Here is an 11,353-nt window from a genome sequence, read left to right on the forward strand (position 1 = left end):
CATTGTCCTAATGTTTCATAATAACAAAGGAAGAACATTCTCTCCGCCACTTTAGGAAACTGTTATAAGGAAATAATTGAGGCCGGAGATGTAAGAAAGCGTTCTGATGAGCCCCAAAAACTGGGGACCACTATAATCATCACCAACTTTCATCGTGATGTACCGCGACGGCCTTTAGGACAGAGTCAATAAGTATCGGAGTGGGACTATCGGAAGAGCCTGTGGCAGGTTGACTCCTGAGGGAACTCTTGTAAAACTGTTTAACGATATCTCAGAACCTAGCCGTAGTTTTGGGAGTTCATCTTCCCGAAAGGTCCATTTAGCTCATTGATGGAGTCTGGGCCCGTATTTATCAAGCATCGTCAAATTACTCACAAGAACACTGCTAAGAATTGACTTGGCTCAAAGCTGCGCTTAAACGTTAGTTATCAAGCATCCCAATCACACTTTAAGTGAAGTGTAGGACTAAATCTTAAGTGTCAGTCTTAAGCTTGGGACATACTCTGCAAGAACAAAGAAATGTGTTCGTTTTCTCGAGGTGGCAAGAACAAGAATAAAGTTGGTTCTGGCCAGTACATTCATACTTCACGAGAAAAGCAGGTGCGTAATCTACGTTTCTCCGCATTAACCACGCCCACATTAAATGTCTGACCAATCACACGATAGTTCTCGGACACCAGCAAGAAAAAAAGTTCTGGTCAGGCGATGTGCCGAGAACAAGCTGCGAGAACTCCCAAACCAGGCCTGCGAGAACAAAATAACGTAATTGTTCTTGCGTTGTATGTTGAAGCCTTTAGAGTCGATTCAAGACACTTTGCTGTGCCACAAACAGGATTTTGGAAGATGTCACTGAATCGCTGAATAGATGTCCTTATTTAAGTATTTGAAACTTCACAACTTTATCGTCCGCCAGAAAATAAACAGTGACATAATCGATAATGGCACTTTGCCGCATCGATGCTGAATCGTGCATGCCCCGCATCGCGATGCACCGCCGAATCGATTATTGTTGACACCCCTAATAATAAGTGTTTATATTGGGACTTGTTACGTCCCTATGTAGTCTAGGGTTAAAAGGACTTATAACCGAATAGCTGTTGGTGTGATGTGTGGAGGCAGCAAGGTTCAGTTCCCAACCCCAGAGCTTCTTAACAAGAGATAGACCTCAAAACAACTTGTGTGGAAAAAGAACAAGGACTTTTATTTCCAAACGGGAGGATTGAGGCTTCAAGAGGGGGCAAGGCCAAAACAACAAACATAAAACCTCTAACTAATCAGGAGAAAACTAACTAAACTCAAAAAGTTAAGAGAACAAAATACAACAGAAGTACACTGACTCCCTAACTAACTTAAACAGGAGAAAACAGAAAATAAAGAAATTGGCACCTACCTCTCTACTAATCCTTTCCCCAAATGATTAACAAAATAAAAGTGATAAACAAAAAGACGACAAGATCATTAAATACTAACAGATGATGACGTACAAAACAAAGGAGTTTACTTGTAGTAGGTGCCAGTTACCACAATAACTTTAACACAATACAAACTCAAGCAACAATGGTTCTCCTTTAAAGTAACAAAGATAAAGAAAGAAACTAATAAAGCTGATAGGGTTTGAGAAGCGAATCCTCCCAGAACAGCCCTCCACACACACACACACACACACACACACACACACACACACACACACACACACACACACACACACACACACACACACACACACACACACACACACACACACACACACACACACTCCGTGTCTGGAAAGGTACTGCTTAAATTCCCACAACCTCCTCTCCTCATCCAATCACAGCAGATCAATTGCTTATTGGAGTCAGGTGGCAGCCATCATTTCCTGCTTGCGGAGACATGAGCTGTGTCCCAAAGTGAAGTGCGCGGACTTCGAAGGCCGCATTTGAAGTGCGATTACGTCACAGCGGCACTACGTAGGCTGTCCCAAAGGGAGAGCTGCACCTCTGAAGGCCGCATTTGAAGTGCGATTGCGTCACAGCGGCACTACGTAGGCTGTCCCAAAGGGAGAGCTGCACCTCTGAAGGCCACATTTGAAGTGCGATTGCGTCACAGCGGTGCGACGAAGGCTGCAGCAATTCATGAGCGACTTCAAAATGCGCCCTTCGGTTCTCAGGCAAAGGAAGGGTACAGCACATGGGACCTTCCCATAACTTCGCAGCCTTCCCTATCCCAGAATTCATAGCACACTGGTGACTACAGGATTTGACTGGTCCGCATTCCCGCGCCACTCGATCAGATTCCAGTTAAAGACGGTAGCGGTCGGTAACTCAAGTGTAGCCTGGGTACTATTGAACACAACAGCGCGAGCGCTAGAAGTAAATAAAACGTCCAACGTTAGTGCATTCACACAGTTCCCAGTTCCCTGCCCTGAGCAAGATAAACTTTAATTTCCCAATTTTTAAATGCTATTCATTTCTCAACCATTATCTCAAGAAGAGGAATCAGTCCATTATCACCCTTTTCGCTGTTTCTTTTTTTCCCATACACTTTCTTTAAATAGCCTTCAAAATATAATCTGCGCGGCGCTGTATTTTCGTCCTGCTCCCGCTATTCCGCACCGCACGATCCGCTCGCGCAAAATTCACTCCGTGCTCACCCGCAATAAATTATTTTATTCCCGACCCAGCTAAATTTAGATTTTGTTTCCACAATCTATCTTTTAAATTTCCCTTACAGAAAGAGAGACACTGGATAGGAATTGTCCGTGCAATCATTTATTTTTCTTACAGCCTAGGCTAGCCTATGTCAACACCGTAACTAAAACAAATATCACAGAAAAATAGGCTAAATCAAATGTGACATCTGTCACTCAGAATTATAAGAAAAAAATACAAACAAGCGAAAACTGCTGACTTAGATGCTAAAATAAAGTTTTTTATATATATATATATATATGAATGAATGAATGAATGTTCACTGACGACGGTCAACGAAACATCGATCCTCCAAAGGCTGAATGCGTGGCCCACACAGAACAATTTAAATGGCTAGTGTTTAGGAGAAAGGACCACAGGTGCTTAGTAGGTTATAGTTCTCGCCTTGGAGCGTCGGTCAGAACGCAAGACAGGAGTCAGGAATGAGTTTGAACACTTTACTGAAGTTTCTTCAGCAGCACAGACATACATTAGACCACAATGTTGTCACACTTTAGATTACAGGTGCAGATTTGGATGCAGAGGATGCAGTTGGTTTGCATTATACTTGACTGTATATGTGTATGGCTGCAAATAGACAAAATAAATGTTACATCCAACACCATTATTGATGCAATCTTTCAGTTTAACATCATGTCCAACTATTTATCCAGGCAAAATAACTTTTGAATCCCTGTTCCTTAACATGTTAATCTTTACAGAACAAATGATATATGTGTCTAAATATTACAAGAACAACACTTATATTACTTCTAAACGACGTGAATATGAATTATACGATGACGTTCATCCTTTGTCAACAACACGGCATGACTCATTTTGTCCCGAGTGGATTTATGATCCATATACTCGATTATTCCTAGAAACTCACATATATAAAAAATCTTAAACAAGTAAGGAATATAATGAAACTCACTTTCTTCAAATGGACGCACACAGTCATTAATAATCAGCGCGAACACTGCACCGCGACTTCGGAAATTCGGTCTTCTTGGGGAGAGCAGCTGTTTCTCGTCATGCACATTACTCGTGCACAGTCACTTCCGCCGCTCCGCCACAGGCCACTAGATGGCGCCTCAGCGCTACCTTTGCAACAGCTAGCTTATTCATTTTTATGCAAGTTATTTGTAAATTAAACGAACTGCTGTCTATTGTTCATTTTCGTTAACGTCAAACGTAGGCTAAATTAAAGAGAAGTGGTTTTTCTAGCTACTTATTTTTGTAATGCACGTTATAATTTCAAGCTACATTAAACACATTTATGTTTATACATATATTTTCTTGACATGTAATTTAAAATGAAAATGAAAATAAATTGGTCTATTACGTAGGCTTTTTACAACTATAGCCTATTTATAGACCAATAAAATAACTTTAAGTTTAACATTAGAAACAACACATTTTTATTATCAGCCAAACCCGAAGAAAACCCTTTTCTACACTTTCATTGCGCTGAGCGGGAGAAGCTGGAGCTGGACCGGGATGGGGAATAATGCACAATAGAGACTCTGGTAAGGCCTGAGCGGGACATCATCTTCTGGGATGAGTGCATATTTCCACTGTCCGCAGCTTTGCGGGGCCGAATAGGTCGACGGCTGCATGGCATGCCATAAAAAATGCATCTGAGATGATGAGTTGAATAAAAATAAGTAGGCCTACTTAAAAAAAAAAAAAAACTTGGACGTATATAGGCTAAATGTTTAAAATATATTGTAACAGTTACATTTAACATAAGAAATAAACTGTTAACTAATATTTGCAATTTGACCATATTTAACCGGCTACATATTTACATGCTTATGGTCCAGCCCATCGTCGCAGGCTTTGAAGCATGACAAAACCCAATAGAAAGCTCAAAAAAGTATATATATATATATGCTCCATTTCTCTTTTTAAAATCTCCTCACGAACGTCCACTGTCAGTTGTCAGAACCTGCTAGTCCATTAACGGCGCTTTGGTTCATTGTTGCCAAGTCTGGAATGGGGTTGCATTTAGGCTACTGTTGCTTTGGGGTGTTTGTAGCCTATAGTCCACAGGTTAAGTTGTCTTTACTTAAGCAATATTTCTACTGCCCGCGCCCCGCATTTTGGGATATTTTGGCCCATTCTGGCTGTGATTCCGATACTTTTGAATAACAATTGGAGGGGTTTTATTATTCAGACCTGGCAACCCTGTCCCTCGGTTCGCCCTTCGTGCACTTTGTGCACTTTGAAGGCGTGGCCTGGTCTGGCCTTCAAAGTGCATGGCCTTCGAAGTGCGCACCCTTCACTTTGGGACACAGCTATGGAAAGAAAACAGGAGGGGAGGGGAGGGGCAAAACAAATACGTCCGTGGACGTAACAGGACTATTTCAGGCCAGACTGGTCGGTACCGCTGCGGAGGAGCACAGTCCCTGCGTGATCCGCCATAGACAGAAACAGAGAGAAGTAGATCCGGCTGCAATGTTCTTCCACAAGACGCATGCAGTTCTGTTTATTAACCACTAGAGCGCAAAAACTTACGGACTGCAGCTTTAAATAACTGGGAGAGTAAGCGGTTGTAATAAAGTTTGTAGATATGGGAAGGAAGGAGGCGGGAACCGGCGAACGTCAACATTTAATTCAAAATAAATAAAACGAAAGTAACGCGGACAGCCCCTCATGGACGACTGCCCACACACACATAATAAACCATAAACAAAACTCACCGTAAAGTCCAGGCCTGGTCCTCTCTCGTCTTCCACGGTCTTTGCTCCTCCTCTTATACTCCCGTCACTCCTCCGTGAGATGAGACCGGTGTGTCGCGCAGCTGCCGCTCATCATCACTCGCCACCGGCCCGCTCTCACGTCCCTCGCCTCGCTGCTTGCCACAGCGGTATTCTTAGCTTTAAGAAATTTGAAGACTTGCTTTTATACTTAAGTTTGAAAGTTTAAATTTCATGAATTCTCAGCACTTAATAAAAATAAAAATGGCACTTTTAGGGTGCTTTCACACTTGGTTCGATTGCCTGGACCGAACCCGAGTTCGTTTGCTCTTCCTGCCCCCGCTCGACTGTGTTCATATTATATTATTTGGGAACGAACCGGGGTTCATTTGCATCATCAAAGCAGCAGCTCTTTACCCGGTTGCTCAGTAACGACAGCGAGCGTGAAGGCGGCGAAATGTATAGCGTTGCTCCTGTCACTTTTATATGTTTGTTTTTGAACCGTTGGTTTTGTTACCAAAGCTTCAGTACATATCGGCACTTGTGTCTATCTGCTGCAAATGCACTGCAAATGCTCTAAAGAATGCCGAAGACCAGCAGAAATTAGATCTACTTATGCAAACAATACATTTCTATAATGAAGCGCAGCTTTGACTTGAAAACAACGCTCTAATGCACTGTAAACGGCGAGCGCGCATCGCTCGTCACTCCAAGCGGAGGCGTGCATTAATTATTCTTAACTCTGACTACGGCAGCTGGTTTAGTCCAAAAATGATCAGTGCTTTTGCAGTTGGTCCTGTTCGAGGTCGGATCACGTTCTCACCACAAGCGAACCGCTCCAGAGTTCGTTTGAAAGCACCACCTCTTCAAGGAGCTCTCGGTACGCTTGTTTGGTCCGCTTTTGGTGCGCACCCGAGTGCGATCGCTGCTTTCACACCTGACCAAACGAACCGCACCAAAGAGGGAAACGAGCTCTAGTACGATTCAGCCGAACTAAAGGAGGCAGGTGTGGAAGCTCCATTAGAAGCTCGATAAATACGAGCCCTGGTCTAGTCCTTGGTTCACTAATTGTGCTCATCTGATCCTCATGTGCTCTGGTTCATTTATATTGTGCTACCTTCCCTTGTGTCCTTGCTTTATAACCATTATAACATCTATAAAGACACCCTTCATGAATAAAACTAGCCTTGCCTTGCTGGTTCGTTGCTTTTGTGTGTTTTTTTTATGATGTTTGAAATCCTCGAGCTCTCTGTCAGTCAGCGCTAGATTTCGTTTTCCTTGTCTGAGAATTTCCTTTTTGATTTATTCTTATTTTTCTTTGTTCCTGCATTTTTACCTGTGCCTCGTTCTAGTCTTTATTTTGTGATGTAGTTCTCCCTAACCTTACACTGTATTCCCCAACAGAACTTTTTAACCCAATAAAATTGCAGAGCTGTACTCAAAGCTGCAATATTGTTCAGGCACTCTAAAAGTTTTAAGTTCACTCAAGTAGTTTCCCAGTTATTGATTATTTAGACAAGATTAGCTCTGAGTTTATGAGTAGAACTGACCCCCTAACTCATTTCGTTCAAGAGTGGATTGAAAAAACGTCTGACGTAATAATGACGAGCAACTTCATTGGAGGTTCATATCAACATGGCAAATTCAAATAACCTAATAACCTACACAAACCAACATAAAAAAACAAAAAAAGAGACATTCCAATGAATGGTGAATGAACTAGTATATGATCGATTGTGGCAGATGTAAATACACTTTGACATTGTACGACTAGTTGTTTGCAAGGACTGATGCGCGCACCCGGATGTAGGCAGGCAACAACATCAAGGAGATCCACCATCAACAACATCAGCCTGCATGCAAACCGTAGAGCCTGCACACAAAGGTAAGAACAGGCCCTAATGTACTTAGTTTATTCATTTGTTTGCCGTCTTCCAGGCAGACCACAGCTGAAGTGTAGGCTTTGTGAGAGAGGCCTTTTGCGGCTAGCTGTATGTTTTAGCGAGTTAGCTAAAGTTTATTGTCTCAGCTGTCAGCCTGTTGTTGGACTACGTTACTTTAGTGCAGCGTTTCCCATCCCATTCATCTCACACCTGATGACGCATATTTAATATGGGTTGTAACTTGAAAATAATGCTTTATGTATCTGTCGATGGACACACGTGCTGACTCCTCAGTGATACAACAGCGATAACAAAAGAAAAAAACGTGGGCAAAACGGTCTCTCTTTATAAGCTGTGTTCAATGCATGCGAGTGCTGCCGTATGGCCAGTCATTTTACCGTCATAACCCGTACATTCGCCAGAAGACGCGAATGAGGACTCTCACGCGCGCTGTGAGAACATTTCTCAAATATAGCGCGCAAATATTGAGTTCTCTTTCAAGTCTTGCGCTTGAACGGACAAACTCACACAAGAAGCAGGGCCGGCGCTCCGCACACACACATCACGCACTGCGCGTAGGGCACCAAGTGCTTGGTGGGGGCACCAAAAAATCTGGGTCGTGAAAAAATCATCACAATAGGGTACTAGTATAAATAACAAATAAAATATTTCTAAAAGAACGTTAATATAAAAAAGCAATACAAAAGTAATATAGACCTAGACCAAATTAGTCGAGAAAAGGGTGAATCTCTGTGCCAGTCTCCCTCTGGTGCGTGGTCCAACGGGGTCCGGGGAAATTGTGAAACTTGGGCTGTTAAAGATGCAGTTTGTTTGAGAAGGAAAAGAAGGCCAATCGTTGGGGTCCTCGTCGTCATATTTGAATGACAAATAAAGCTAATTTTCCCCGTATGTTACAGATGTGTTCAAGTTCAAGAGTTTTATTTGTGACATACACAGTTATACAGAATACAACCGGCAGTGAAATGTAGACAGGTCCGCTCCATGGACAGCAAATAACAATTAACAAAAAAAGCACAATAAATTATAAAATAGGGATAGGATAAAATAGGAATAGGATAAGGTGCTATATATATATACATATGTAGAATTATGAATTAATCAAGTAAAAGAAAATAAGAGATGTGGAATAAAATAAGTGAGATAAAGTAAACTGGAGACTATAAAAATAAATACGTGGATAACAGAAGTGCAGGAGTGTAATGTGCAAACAGCATTATAATGAGTAGTTACATGGAACACAAGTGCCACAAATTTGCATGCACAAGACAAGTTTTGCAAAGGTGTAAATTGCCTTTCAAGTGTAAGAAAAAAATATTTGCAGCATTTTACTGTTTTCATAAGTGTAATTCATGTATTGTGAAACTGCAGCTTCATGTTAACGCAAAATAAATATGATCTGTATTCTTCTGACTTCCATTTTTCTACGCTTACCCTTTTGACACGTTTATTTCGCCAAAATACGGCCAAAAGCATTGCACGCCTGTGAACATCGATTTGCAAGCGGAAAAAAGAGAGTCAGGAACTGCGAAATAGATTGAGCGTGTAAAACCAACCTTTGTGTAAAAAAATAAACTGTTGCAACTGTCTAAATGACTTGTTGTGTGCGTAGGGCAAAAAGGCTCCCGAAATAAACCGATTTGCACAGTTCCGTCTTTCTTTTAGCTGCGCTTACAGTTTTGGCACGATTCTGTCACTGACTGAGTTTATCAAGCACGAGGAGGAAGGCGGGTCCACCTTCTTCTGGAGCCAATCAAATGAGCTGCTCGATTTACTCTTATCTGATTGGTTCAACCAAGTTGGTTCATTTTTTTTCATTTTTTCTGTGCCCAATTGCACAGCCTTAAGAGCGTGCATATCATGAATGCTGGGTCTTGTTTGTTTTCTGACAATCTACTGAACCTACTGGTAACTTGTTTGCCACGTAGCAATAAAAAATATACTAAAAACCTTGATTATTCTGGTTAGTCACATTGTACTGCTATTATTTTGAACAATACTGTATGTGCATATTAATATGTTCTGAAGACCAAAAAAAATTGATAACAATAGCTTAAAAACCATGTCAGGGACAATTTTCGTCAGTGATGAAAGTAAATCTGGTTAACTGATATTAATGTTTTAAGAATCAATTTCATAGACACGTTAATTTATTGAAGGCTGCTTGGAAAGGTAACGACGTTTATTAAATTAATTCACAATATGCACACATTCATTAGGCTACTAATCTTATGCCCAATACAGGCAGAAAAATAACTGAGCTATTTAATTTACTGAAGGCTACAAATGGAATTGATTTAGACCATTTTAGTTGGCCGTCCATGATTTAGACCAACTAAAATCAGTAGCTTAGTTTGGTTTAGTTCTTTTTGCGTGCATCTCTCTCTCCAACACACACTCGTATTCTTGATCATACTTTGCTTTGGGGTTAAAAAAAACTGTCTACCTTCACAGCGTTATACGGTTAATGAACATCCCGACGCCGTTTAGATGAATATGTGCTGTGCAATTATTATTTAAAAAAACAACAATAAAAAAACAACAACAAATACGATATTTTAAAGAGAAAGCGTCTGATCTGATCATATCAATACGGATACGTTTGCACCAGCTCTGCAATTTAGCACTCCAGACAAGTTACATCTATTACACTTTATACAATATAGCCTATTGCTTTAAAGGCACACATATAATAACTATCTATAGGCCTAATTAAAACATGTATTCAAGAAATGTATTAAAAACAGACAGACTTAGTCTATCAGTTCAGCTTTTAGCAGAAGGCCCCGGAAACAGGCAAGAGGTTTCGTTACGCTCGTCAATCGCGCCGGCGAGCTCTGATGTTTTTTTCCTCACTAGTCATGATAGCGGATATCATTTTTGGTCATACAGATAAATGTGAGACATAATTTATAATAAACTTACAATAACAACAAAACTTTGTGCTTTTGTAAAATAAATAAAAACGGTGCACTATCTGTCTGCGAGAGAATCTGAAACTCACTGAATACTTATCACATGACTTAAACATGAAACATACGTCTAAAGAAAGCTTGAAATTGCTACTTTTAAATCAAACAATTCACATTTTAGAGGGAAGTGTGAGTGGAGAGCACTGGCATACAGCGGAATATCTAGCGCAGCGTCACACCAGTCTGCGTCGCTCACATGCTCTGATGAAAAGGTGGTCAGTGTCCTAAGCGTGGCGGTCGAGTGCGAATGCCGTGTGATTTTCGAATCTGAAACCAGTGCATTTCATTTGAAATGTGAGTGTCACGATATCATGTGGAGTCACTGTCGCCAGTACCCCGATGTGGGTAGGGTTGCACTGAAGTGACGCCCCCTGACTAGAGCCATAATTTTCTCTAAATAGAACAAATTGATTATACATTATCAACCTACAGCATACTTTCACAGGGAAGAAAAAGGAAAAAATCTGTCTGTCCTGTCTGTCGTGCGGCTTTTTTTTTGCTGTGGCTGATCTAAAAAAAAAAGTTTTGTAGTAAAACTACTTTAATAGTTAAGTTACATTCAAGCTACCCTTATGAAAAAGTAGCTACACTACTTTCAAAAAGTCGCTAGCTATATTGAAACTACTTCATTCTTCTTCTTTTTTTACAATGAGATTTTCAGGGTATCCGCGGGGTCTTGAAAAGTATTAAAAGGTGATAAATCAATTTTGGGAAAATTAAGACCCTTATAAAGTATTAAAAAGTCTTATCACGGCTTTATAAAGTCTTAAATTTTGAAAGTATTTTGTTCAAGCTTTGTCAAAAGAGTTTGACTCCAAAAAGTATTTATGAATATATTTATTTTCATCCCCATAAGTATTAAAAAACACCGGGGTGCTCAGTCTGAGATGGGCTCGGAGCGCACGCGCCAGGGATGGACATCAGCACCGCCACCAGCCAAATGCGGCTGATTTAGAGTTGTGGCGGTAAACTCGCTTCACCTACCGAGCTGTTTCACCTCTTTGTAAACTTTATTCAATGCATGCGAGTGCTGCCGTATGTGCGCATATAACCAGTCGTTTTCTCCGCCATCACTCGGGTGAAGACGCGCTGAGAGACTCGTGCGC

The sequence above is a fragment of the Pseudorasbora parva genome, chromosome 11 (assembly GCF_024679245.1).
Source record: "Pseudorasbora parva isolate DD20220531a chromosome 11, ASM2467924v1, whole genome shotgun sequence".
Classification (NCBI taxonomy): domain Eukaryota; kingdom Metazoa; phylum Chordata; class Actinopteri; order Cypriniformes; family Gobionidae; genus Pseudorasbora; species Pseudorasbora parva.